The sequence below is a fragment of the Ictidomys tridecemlineatus genome, chromosome Y (assembly GCF_052094955.1).
Source record: "Ictidomys tridecemlineatus isolate mIctTri1 chromosome Y, mIctTri1.hap1, whole genome shotgun sequence".
NCBI lineage: Eukaryota > Metazoa > Chordata > Mammalia > Rodentia > Sciuridae > Ictidomys > Ictidomys tridecemlineatus.
In genome coordinates, this window is record NC_135494.1 from 93,706 (window position 1) to 106,581 (window position 12,876).

A 12,876-nucleotide genomic window follows, 5' to 3' on the forward strand; every position below is an offset into this window, starting at 1 on the left:
GTAGCTAGACACAATACCTTTATTTATTTATTTTTTTATGTGGTGCTGAGGATCAAATCCAGGGCATCACATGTGCTTGGTGAGTGCTCTACCACTGAGCCACAACCCCAGCCCTGGTGCATTTTACTTATCCATAATACTGGGGTCCATTTTGATGTATGCAGACATGCATGGAGTATAACTTGTTCAGTTTCACCCCAGTATTTCCATGTTCCCTCTCCACCTCCTTTCTCCTGCTCCTCTTTCTCTAGTGGTCTTCCTTCTATTTATTTATTGTTTTGTTAAACTGGTGGTTTATAGATAGACATGAAGGGGGGATTCACTGTGATGGAATCGTATATGTACTTAGATTGTTTGGTCAGTTTCATTCTGCAGTTCCTCCCTTTTCCCATCCCTCCTCTCTCCCCCTACATCCCCTTCTATTCCACTGACCTCCCTTCTATCTTTATGGGATCTCCCCCTTTTTATATTTCCTTACTTATCTCTAGTTTCTGTATATAAGATAAAACATTTGACCTTGGCTTTCTGAGTCTGGCTTATTTCAATTAGCATGATGTTCTCCAGTTCCATTCATTTACCAGCAGATGCAGTAATTTCATTGTTCTTTATGGCCAAGTAAAACTCTGATGTGTGTATATGCCATGCTTTCTTTATCTGCTCATCTGTTGACAGATACCTGGGATGGTTTCATAGCTTGTGAATTGTGCTTGAGAATTGTGCTGGCTTAAACATTGATATGGCTGTATTCCTATAGCATGCTGATTTTTGTTCTTTTAGGTAAATACCAAAAAAAAAAAAAAAAAAGGTGGGAGGAACAGCTGGATCATGTGATGCCTTTATTTCTAGTTTCTTGAGGAATCTCTGAACTGCTGTCCATAGTGTTTGGTTGCACTCGTCTGCACAAACAACAGGTGAGTGTACCTTTCTCCATATCCTCACCAGAGTTTGTTAGTTTTTGTATTCCTGATGTTTGCCCTTCTAACTGGAGATGAAATCTTAATGTAGATGTGATTTGCATTTCTCTGATTGCCAGGGATGTTGAAACTTTTTTTTCTTTCATGTTTTTGGCCCTTTGTATTTCTCTTTTTGAGAAATGTCTGCTTAGTTCTTTCACCCATTTTTGTATTGAGCTATTCATTTTTCTCTTGTTACATGTTTTGAGTTATTTATATTTCTGGATATTAATCCCTTGTTGGAAAAGTAGATGGAAAAGACTTTCTCCCATTCTTAGAGGCTGTCTTCATGATCCTATTTCCTTTACTGGGCAGAGCATTTTAATTTGAAGGCATCCCACTTATTGAGTCTTGGTTTTATTTTTTGAACTTTATGGGTCTTGTTGAGGAAGTCAGTGCCTGCACCAATATGTTGCAGAGTCAGTGTCTATGATCCCAATCTAGCTTTTCTACTGGCTTACATCTTCATTTTAGAAATCATTTATCTTGAATTGATTGATCTATAATAAATAGCATCTTACATTTTAGTTTTCAAGTGCTCTACAGCTTCTGCCAAAATAATTCATTGTTCATGAATGTGATAATGCATTTAAATGATGATAAAGATGAATGTAGAATAAAAGGAACTTGGTTTTATAATAACAGTGTATACCTCTTCTTAAAAAATATATATATTTTTTAGACTGGGATTTGAACTCAGGATTTCATGTATCCTATGTAAGTGCTCTACCCCTATAAGTGAGCAACATCCTCACTTTTCTTTTTGAGACAGGATTTTGCTAAATTTCCCAGACTAGCCTCAAATTTAGAATTTTTATTTCTCAGTTTCCCTATGTAGCTGGGATTATTATGGTGTATACCACCATACTCGGGTCCTCTCCTCTTTCAGTAGAATACCTGGTACTTCTATGTACTTTAAGGTGGCTGGTACAGAGCAGGCAGGGTGGTGGATGGCCAGGGACTTCTGCCCAGGATTCATTGAAGCTGCTGGGGCCTACTGTACCGGGTGGAGGGTGGTGGGTGAGGCAGACTGTTGCTGTCTCCACCCAGCTCAGGTCAGTGTCCCTGAGGTGGGTTGTTGGGATGGAAGGCTAGAGAACTCAGGGCTCTGAGCGAGTGACCACCAAGGCCACTATTCCTCACCATCTGTTGTCCCTCCTGTTGGCTCTGACCTTCCTCCAGACCCCTCTTCCAGGCCTTGCCTCCCATCTCCTGACCCCACCCCATCCTCCAGACCACACCCTCCACAGACTCTGCCTAGACCCTTCCCCCAAGGCCCCCATGTCTCTTCTACAGATCCCTGCCCTGTCCAGATTGTGGCCCTCCTCCAGACCCTACCCTGTTTCCAGGCCCCGCCTCTCTCAGCCACAGCTCAGGGCACTAATTGACAGTATATTTGCAGTGGTGCACAAAATAGCCTGTTGTATAAACATTGACATTCTACATGGATGAAATATCTTGACTATATCAGGCTTTGATGAACATAAAGTGACTTTAGGAAAGTCACCTTTTTTCTCTAGATCATAAACATTTGAAATAAAATCAGAATCTGTGAAAGGTCAGGTAACACTTAGCTGTGAACCCTAATGATCCCAGGGTCTTTTCCAGTGGGAGATCTCCAAGCAGCAGTTCCAACTTTGCTATGGTAATGGATTGATTGAGTTTTCTTTTCTTTCTTTTTTTTTTAAAGAGTGGGGGGGGGAGAGAGAGAGAGAGAGAATTTTTTAATATTTATTTTTTAGTTCTCGGCGGACACAACATCTTTGTTTGTATGTGGTGCTGAGGATCGAACCCAGGCTGCATGCATGCCAGGCGAGTGCGCTAACGCTTGAGCCACATCCCCAGCCCGATTGAGTTTTCTTATTTTAGTTGTTTTACTATGTCTGTATTTACTAGGAAATGTCCCATGTCGACCAGGTTTCCAGTTCTTTTTAAGTTTTTCTCTTTTTAGTTTTCTACAGAATTCTTTTTTTTTTAAGAGAGAGAGAGAGAGAGAGAGAGAGAGAGAGAGAGAGAGAGAGAGAATTTTAATATTTATTTTTTAGTTTTCGGTGGACACAACATCTTTGTTTGCATATGGTGCTGAGGGTGGAACCTGGGCCGCACGCATGCTAGGCGAGTGAGTTACCGCTTGAGCCAGATCCCCAGCCCCTCTACAGAATTCTTAATCCTATGAACTTCTGCTGTTTTACCTCAGCAATATTTTTAAAAAGGTTTGAACCCAGTGCCTCACACATCCTAGGCAAGTGCTCTACCACTGAGCCATAAATCCCAGCCCAACCCTCCTCCTCTTTAAGACCCTGCCTCTTTTCCAGACCCCACCCATCTTCCAGGCCCCTTCCTCCTCCTCCTCCTGACCTTCCCTCCCCCTCCTGCAGACTCTGCCCCTGCTAGTCTAGGATGAGCAGCTCCCTGGCTGCTGTGCTAATTGGCAGTATATTTGTAATGGTGCACAAATAACATCTGTTGTATAAACAGTGACATCCTGCATTGGATGAATTATTTTAACTATATCAGAATTTGATATACCATAAAATAAATTTAGAAAAGTCACCTTTCTCTCTTTTTATTTTCTCTATAGATCATGAACATTTGAAACAAAATCAGAATTTGTTAAAGGGCAGATGACAGCCAGCCTTGAGCCTTGATGATCTCAGGATCCCATCCAGTGGGAGAACTCTAAGTAGCAGTCCAAGGTTCTGTATGCTAATTGATTCATTTATTTTTCTTATTTTAGAGTTATTTTGCTATGTAATTCCTCATTGCCTCCAGTTCTGTGCAGTAGGTTTTTCCTATTCAATTTTTAATTAATATTCTTTCAGTTTTCTACATAATTTTTAAAATACTTTTTAGTTGTCAGTGGATCTTTTTATTTTATTTATTTATTTTGTTTTATTATATGTGGTGCTGAGGATTGAACCCAGGGCCTAACACCTGCCAGGCAAACACTCTGCCTTTGCACCACAACTCTAGCTCTCCATAGAATTTTTAATTCTTGGACTTCTATTTTTTTTAAGGAATATTTTAAAAATTACTTTTAGCTTACTTTGTTTTTGATTGAGAGAATTGTTTTGTTTGAGAGAATTGTCTTGTTTGGAAGTGCTCATAATCAAATGATTTTAATTAATTTCCATTTATTAAGGTATTTTTGGAGACTGGTTGTGCAGCTCAGTGGAAGAGCACTTGCCTGGAATGTGAGAGGCCATGGAGTCCATCCAGAAGATGTCTTTGACAGGACTCAAGCATGAGAGGTATGCTTTAAAAAGATCATGTATTGGGGCTGGGGTTGTAGCTCAGCAGTAGAGCACTCACCTAGCACATGCGAGGCCCTGGGTTCAATCCTCAGCACCACATAAAAATAAGTAAATAAAACAAAGGTATTGTGTCGAACTACAACTAAAAATAAATAATTTTTAAAAAGATCTTGTATTTCCACATATACACATATACCACAGTGCCTTTTCCAAGTTCATATGAAATTATTCTAAGAAAATTGCAAATCAGTTTTAAAAGAGAAGAGGGATGATGATATTTTTAATGTTAACTGTTGATATTTTATGATATTTAACACCACTATAGATGAAATCTCCTGGGGTGCAAATCATTACAAAATGTAAGAGACAAGTCAGTAGCTGCTTTTTTTGTAATTCAGATACATTTATTAAAAATAAGCTTTTTTAAAAAACAGATATTTTCTTCTTTTCAAATTTAGAAAGCATGTCCATAGGTCCTATTAAAGTTCTACATTCATCAGAAAGTTCTCTTATTCCTTGCATACAAAGGGATGGGCCTTCTAATGAGCATGATACTTTATGTTGTCAGGAATTCTTGTGGGAGAACCCTTTAAGAATTTCACCTCTTATTCAAAATATCTTTTAAAAATGTATCAATTTGCTTTTGATTTCATGAATTTGTCTTTATTTTGAAATTATGTATTTATTAGTATTTAATTTATTTATTAGTATTTAATAATTTTAATGTGTTTATTAGTATTTAGGATTATTTCATGTGGCAAATGCCATGATTACATTTTATCCTAGTGTTGTGCCCCTATGTGCTTATAAGGTGGCTTTCAGAATGCAATTGAGTATCTCTCTCATATTTGTTGGATTCATTAGAAAAGTACATGCACTTTTGATCATATTCAAATTATTAGAAGCAGAAATCATACATGTTAGTATTGTGAGCTCAACAAAGTGCAGGTTTACTTTAGTCATTTTGAGGAGGTTGACATAATGGCTTCTGTCCTGTTCTGTACCTGCCATAGTTGACTGTTATCAGATGTCTCACCTGGAGAATTTTTTTTTTTTTTTGGCACTGGGGATTAAACCCAGGGCCTTGCATGTGCTATGCAAGCCCTGAGCTACATATGTCCCCAGTCCTTGTTACAATTTCATTTTGAGACAGGGTCTAGCTGAATTGCTAATGTCAGCCTCAAATTTGTGATCTTTCTGCTTTATCCTCCCAAATAGCTGAGATGAGAGGCATGTGTCATTTTTCTTATCAACAGTCAATAAAGCCTTTTTGTTGTTTTGATGGTAAGCTTAATGTGAACATGCTTTATGATGTGACACCACTGTTATTGATGGTCTAGCTATGCAATACACTATAAGGAGAGTATTTTGATTCTGAGAGTCTCAAGTGTTTTAGGCCCAACATATTTCCTTACGAGGAATGATTATTCATTTTCTATTTGATTACACAAATAAGACATAAATTCTTTTTTTTCCCTTTTGTAGTTCTGGGGGTTGGTCCTAGGGACTCCTGCATGCTAGGAAATCCTTCTACCACTGAGCTACATCCCCAGCCCCATAGATCCTTTAGTTGTCATGAGCTTCATGATGAGCTAGTGACAATAAAATTACTTAGAATTTCAACTAGATTGAGACTCATGCAAGAGTTTGGGCATCCATAGCTCCTTGTGATTTCTAAAAGGTAGAGTGTTTTCCCACAACACAGCAGCATCTAATATCACTCCTGGACTGAGTTGAAACCTCTGCTTCTCTTGGCTCACCACTTCCTGCAGAGGTTTTGGAGGAGATGACTATTTCTTTGACTATTTGTCCCAATGACAAATATTTGATTATATTGCTGCTAAAAGGTATGCATAGAAATAAAATAGAGACAAGGATTCTTTGGGATAAGTCATTCAGTCACAGTGAGTCAATTTGTATTAGGACTTTTTTTTTTTTTTTTAAATAAAGTCACGCTTTAGGGAAAGTTAAGCCATGAGTTGAAATAGAATCTCTAAAATGTCATTTTTACCCCCTGTAGTGATCAAGTTTTAAGACAAACCTAGAACTTAGTGACATGATAAAAATATAATAAGTTATCATATGTTATTACTTCAACATGAAATATGTAAAAGAGGCACATACTTTGAATTTTATATTAGTTTGAACTATTTGATTTTTGTGTTCTAAATGTTCCTAATAAAATTCAGAACTAGCTAAGAATTTCAGTTACCAGTAATTAACTGTATAAATAATTAAACAAGTAGGTGTTTGAGGAAATATAACCATGTCCACTTTAGAGTATTTTAATCTTTTTTTTTTTTTGTGGGTGTACCGGGGATTGAATCCAGGGGCACTTAATCACTGAGCCACATCCCCAGCCCTTTTTTGTATTTTATATAGAGGCAGGGTCTCAAAAGAGTTCCTGTGGCTGCTCATCATCCTCATGGTTGATACTACACTTTAGTAAAGACCTTAGCAGCTTAATAGTTGTGCAGTGCACCTTGGGAACTTAGTTTATGCTTTCCTCATGACAGGTGATACTCAGAGTCATTTCTATGCTTCTTTGCCATCTTGTGTCTTTCTTGTGCATTGTCTGTTCAGATCTTTACCCATTATGTTGGGTTATTGTTTGTTTTTTTTTTTAAAGAGAGAGTGAGAGAGGAGAGAGAGAGAGAGAGAGAGAGAGAGAGAGAGAGAGAGAGAGAGAGAGAGAGAATTTTTAATATTTATTTTTTAGTTCTCGGCGGACACAACATCTTTGTTGGTATGTGGTGCTGAGGATCGAACCCGGGCCGCACGCATACCAGGCGAGTGCGCCACCGCTTGAGCCACATCCCCAGCCCAATGTTGGGTTATTGTTGAGTGCCTTACTATATTTTGTACACAAGTTTGTTTTAGACATATACTTTTCAAAGTTTCCCCCAGTCTTTGATTTGTCTTTTTATCGCCTTAATATGATTTTTTTTTTAACAGAGCAGTTTAATACAGTCCACATTATCAGGTTTTTCTTTCATGGATTTGTTGTTGTTATCATTTGTTTGTTTGGTAGCAGGGATTGAACTCAGGGGTGCTTAACCACTGAGCCACATCCCCAGATTTCATGGATTTTTTTGGGGGGGTGCTGTATTCATGAAACATGTGGTCATGCACATCTTCTAGAGTTTTACAGTTTCCCATTTTAAATGCAAGTCTAGAGAGTATTTTGATAGGTTCTGGTGTCCATATATGTGCCTTCTTGAAGTCGGTCCTTTTGCAGTCAGTGCTGTCTAGTCTATGTTTAAAAACAGCTTGTTGGGAATTTCTGGAATGCACTGAATCTTCAGGTCAGGCTTGAGACAATTTCATCTTAATTATATTGAGACCTGAACAAAGTATATCTGCATTTATTTATATTTCATTTGATTTCTTTCTAAACATTTCAAGATTTTCTGAAAGAATGATTGTACTTTAAGACTTACATGAAAGTACTTCATATTTGGGGTCTCTATTTGAAATATTAATGTTTTAAAATTTTTCTTATTCCAGTTTGATTGCTGAATTCAATGAAATTTTGTCTATGGGCCCTGTATTTTGCTGCTTGCTATCTCCATCCATTCTGATCATGACATAGGATGGTAGGCTCTATTTCTTTTTGATTTCCAAAATCATGACCTGGAATAGTCAGGAGTGTGAATTTTAGAGCTTCACTGTGCCTAGCACAAGGGAGTGCAGCTCTGAACAGTGAACACCCAGCATCCTGCACTGTCTACAGTGGCCAGCAGGGGGCACTCAGGACAACTTTCTCTGATCAATTACTTTTGGGGGCTGTGTTCTGTGCCCAATCAAACTTCCTTCTCCTGGGGACCCACCTGAGAGATGCCACATCTAGGGACTCCTAGGGGCTCTATCTAAGGTGTAAACCAGTGTTGTTGTTTTTTTTTTAATCCTGGGGACACACCTAGAAAGATACCATGGCCTGGGGATGCCTGGTGGATATATCTATGGTGAGGACCAGAGCTTCCTTCTCCTTGGCACCTACCCATGGAGGCTCCACTGTGGATTCAGGATGACTGAGGTCCATGTGAGGAAAACATGAGGAAGAAGCTTCCTGTGCACTGCCTGGTGTGCTGAGAAGTAAGTTCTGCCATGTTCTTTACTTTCTCAGGTAATATTTTAGCAGAACTTATTTTACAACAGTATTTCTTTTTTTAATATTTATTTTTTAGTTTTCGGTGGGCACAACATCTTTATTTATTTTTATGTGGTGCTGAGGATCAAACCCAGCACCCCCCGCATGCTAGGCGAGCACGCTACCACTTGAGCCACATCCCCAGCCTCACAACAACAACAGTATTTCTTACTGAGGCTTTGGCTGCTCATTATCATGGTATATCAATGTATTTTGTGTGGTTTGAGTGTCTAAGGACACAAATGCCCCCTCAAGGTGGTGTAGGGAGGGCCCAGTGCCTGGAGTCTCACTGGGGCCTGAGGGTAAGGGATCATGAAAATGCAGTGAGAAGCTCTCAGGAGCCTCTAGGGTGAGAGATGTAAGGATTATGATGGATTGCACTACCCTGAATCCTGGGTAACTACAGAATCATCATTGCAGTTACCAGAGCCTTCTCAATTGAGGGCAGCATGGGTCAAATGACAAAGTGTACTACCCATAATTCTTGGGGACCTGCAGCTTGCAGAGACCTCTGCAGAGAGGGCCATACTGACAAAAAAATCAAACTATGCTATCAATTACTTTTGGGTGCCTGCTCTGCCCAAGAGCCTCTGGGGTGAGAATTGCAAGGGCAGAATACCAGACTTCAATGCTCAGAACTTCTGGGGATGCCTTCATACCCTGACCCTGTAAGTCCCAGAGGTTTCTGTGCTGACAGTTGTATTGTTAGAGCACACTACCTAGAATCTCTAGGGTACCAGGGAAAGCATGGGGTCTTCAGCTCCTGTGATCCTCAGCAGGACTGTGCAGGCAAACCCTAGACTGCATTATCTAGAACCATCAGGGACTGCAGCTCCCAGAATCCTCTGTGGTGAGTGGGCAAACTATTAGACTGCATTACTCACAATCCTAAGTGGGAATTTGAGTTTCAGAATTTTCTGCAGTGAGTAGGAAAAACACAGGGCTATATTACCCACAAATCTCGGTGTTAGCAGCTCTCAGGATCCTCTGTTGTGAGGACTGTTGGACTGAGAGCTTAACTGCAGTATCCAGAATCCTTGGTGAGGTGTGTTTCCCAGGTGAGTATGCAGCCTGCAACCCCCAGAGGCCTCCCAAGTGAGAGCTGTGCATTATGCAGGTCAGACTACACTACCTACAATTCCTGGGGACACACTGGTGAATGTGCTGCCTGCAATTCCGGGAGGCTTCCACAGTGAGGTCTTCAGTACCAAGGTAAGCATGTGGCCTTCAGTTCTCATGGCCCTTGCAGTAGGGGCTTCTAGGCAAAACACTGGACTTCCTTATCCAGAATCCTCAGGGGGAATTGCAGTTCCCAGGATCTGCAATAGTGAGGGCTGCAGGGTAGGGAGCTGAACTACACCACCTAGAATTCTTGGAGGTGCCCAGTGTCCATGTGGCCTGGAACTCTCAGAGGCTTCCACAGTGAGGGCTATGGAGGCAGAAGGCAAGACTATGCTACCAGAATCCCTGGGGGCCTGCATCTCCCAGACACCTACCTTTTGAGTACTGCCAGGGCAAGGTTTGTATTGCACTACACAGACTCCCAGGGGTGTCTAGGCAGGCTTGTGCTACACAGATCCCAGACCTTTGATAGTGAAGTCCACTTAGGTAGGATGGACTGCACAACCCAGAATAATCAATGGCCACAGCTCTCAGAGACCTCTGCGGTCAGGGCTGACTGAGTAGAACTGACTACAATACTCAGAATTCCTGAGGGCTCTGAGCTCTAAGTAGTCACTGTGCAGTTGAACATAGCACCAGGCTATAATACCCATAATCCTTGGGGGCTTGCAGCTCCCAGAATCCACTGTAGTGATGGCTGCCTTGGCAGAACACCAGAATACACTGTCCAGAATCCCTAGGGATGCCTGAATGACTGTGTAGCCTACAATTTCTAGAGACCTCTGCTGGGGGTGGAGGCTGCATTGTAGAAGACTGGATTACACTACCCAGAATTCTAGGTGGGTATATGAGGTTGAATGTGCTACTTGAAGCCCCCATAGGCTTCTGGAGTGAGGGCTGAATGGGAAGGCTACACTGTTCAGAATCACTAGGGGTGCCTGAGTAGCCTGCAGCTCACAGAGACCTCTGCAGCTGGGCTGCATTGTAGAATACAAGACTGCACTACCCAGAATCCTGGGGGTATGAGGGTAAATGTGCTACTTGTAGCCTCTGGCTTCTGGGGTGAGGACTGCATGGGTAGAACACCAGAGTCCACTGCCAGGGTCCTCCAGGGTGCCTGGGCCAGCACATGGCACACAACTTCCTTGGTCCTGAAGGGCAAAGACGGTGTGGGCAGAGCACCAGACTACACTGTCTAGAATCCCTGAGAACCCTGAATCTGTGTAGCCTGCAGCTCCCCGAGGCATCTATGGTGAGAGCTGGACAGGCAGGACAGACTGACTGACCTAGAATGCTCTCCGAGGCTACTTGGAATTTGGTCTGAGCTCAGGTTCTTCTACCCTCCTACAGTGTTCACCCTGGGCTGGGAATTAACAGATTTTCTTAAAATTCCTGATTCCAAAATGGGGCAGACCCTGGCTAAGTCACTCTTTCTCAAAGACTACATGTCCCAGAAGCCTTTGAGGTGGTCTCTGCCCTTGGGCGCCTGAGTGTCTAGACTCCCTGTGGAAGCCTCTTTCTGTGCCTCTGCCCACCTGCCTCAGGCTGCTGCAGCCCTTGGCCTGGTGGAGTGCAGGGAAGGGTCTCCTGGACTCCATTTCTCCTCTCCTGAGATTCCACTCCTCATGGTGCCACAGCCAGACCTAGTTACAGCAGTGGGAACAGATTTTATTCAGTAACTGCTGAGGGTGGAAGAAGGCGCTGACATTCACCAGGGAGCCAGGAGAGGCCCCGCCTTTGAGCCGTGAGCAGCTGGTGCACGTGCACGTGGCCAAAGGGGCGTGGTCAAGAAGGGGCAGGGCCTCGCCGCCATCTTTAATGCTGCCTCCCTGAGAGTGAGGAGAGCTGGCTTTCCCCTCAGGACCAACCCGGGAGAGCCCCAGCTCACTGGAGTGTTGGGTCACTCCACAGAGAGGGGCAGAGCTCCCTTCCCAGAGCAGATTGTGAGAGACACCCAGGTTCGGGACTCTCGTGGGTCATGCCTCCAGGGACTCCCGGAGCTCCATTCTCCTCAGAGCAGCCTCAGCGGACTTTTGGCTTAGAGACTTCTTAGAGACTTCGTGAGTCATGGCTCTAGGAATGCCTGGGGTTCCTTTGTCTTCAGAGCAGCCTGAGGGGGACGCCTGTATTGGGGACCCTCATGTGGTTTCCAGGGTTTCCTGAGGGAGATGCCAGGGTTGGGGACCCTCACAGGTCATGTCTCTAAGTAGGCCTGGGTTCCCTTCTCCTCAGAGCGGTCTGGAGGAGACGCCAGTGTGGGGACTCTCTTGGGTCACGTCTCTAGTGACGCCCAGGGTTCCCTTCTCTTCAGAGTGGCTGAAGAAGCCTTCTGGTGTGAGGAGCCTCGTGGGTCGTGTCTCTAGGGACGCCCGGGGTTCCATTCTCCTCAGAGCAGCCTGAGGGAGATGCCTGGTGTGGGGCAGCCCTATTTTGTATTATAGACAGGGTTTCACTGAGTTGCTTCCTGCCTTGCTTTTGCTGAGGCTGGTTTTGAACTCAAGATCCTTCTGCCTTAGCCTTCTGAACCGCTTAGGTTTAAATATACTTCTAACAAAGCCAAAATTTACTAAAAATACATCCCCTGTATTTTTAATAATGAACCACATTTTTATTCTTTAATCTTTGCTTAGTTTTGTTTAAAATTTTTTTTAGTTATAGAAGGGCACAATACATTTAGTTTATTTATTTTTATGTGGTTCTGAGGATCAAACCCAGTGCCTCACACATGCTAGGCAAGCACTCTACCACTGAGCTACCCCAGCCACACATTTTTCTTTTGGTGGAGAGTTTAGTTAGCAAGAAGCCACCCCTCCAGGACCCTCTTGCTAAGGCTTCCCCCTCCAGACCCTGCCTCTTCTCCAGGCCCCACCTATATTCTTCGGCCATGCCTTGCCTCCCGAGCCACCTTCCCCCTCCTTCCTACCCTGCCTCTCCTCTATGTCTTACTCACATTCTAGGGCCTGTCCCTCCCTCAGGTCCCACCCATCTGCCAAGCCCTGCCCCCTTGTGACTCATTCTCCCCCTCCTTCAGACCCTGTCTCTCTTCCAGATCTTTCCCTTCTTTCTGTCCTGCTTCTCCTGCAGACCTCACCTTCCTCTCTCTCTCTCTCTCTCTCTCTCTCTCTCTCTCTCTCTCTCTCTCTCTCTCTCTCTTTTAAAATTTTTGTTTTTCACATGGACACAATGCCTTTATTTTGTTTATTTATTTTTATGTGGTGATAAGGTTTGAACCCAGTGCCTCACACATGCTAGGCAATCGCTCTACCACGGAGCCATAACCCCAGCCCAACCCTCCTCCTCTTTAAGACCCTGCCTCTTTTCCAGACCCCACCCATCTCCCAGGCCCCCTCCTCCTCCTCCTCCTGACTTTCCCTCCCCCTCCTGCAGACTCTGCCCC

The 12,876-nt window shown here is 43.1% G+C and overlaps 1 long non-coding RNA gene across 3 annotated transcripts in view; it reads left to right on the forward strand.

Moving 5' to 3' along the window:
- The window catches only part of LOC120890926 (uncharacterized), a 106,507-nt gene extending 93,638 nt beyond the window's left edge, over positions 1-12,869 (forward strand). Inside the window, exons 3-7 of one of the 3 annotated variants that reach the window (XR_013431986.1) lie at positions 3,535-3,649; positions 4,096-4,204; positions 7,715-7,803; positions 8,131-8,302; positions 9,475-12,869. This is a non-coding gene — a long non-coding RNA (uncharacterized LOC120890926). Of the gene's footprint in view, positions 1-3,534; positions 3,650-4,095; positions 4,205-6,926; positions 7,114-7,714; positions 7,804-8,130; positions 8,303-9,474 lie in introns of those variants that run through there. The other 2 variants (XR_013431985.1, XR_013431987.1) reach the window with 2 other exon arrangements.
- The last annotated feature ends 7 nt before the right edge of the window (positions 12,870-12,876 follow it).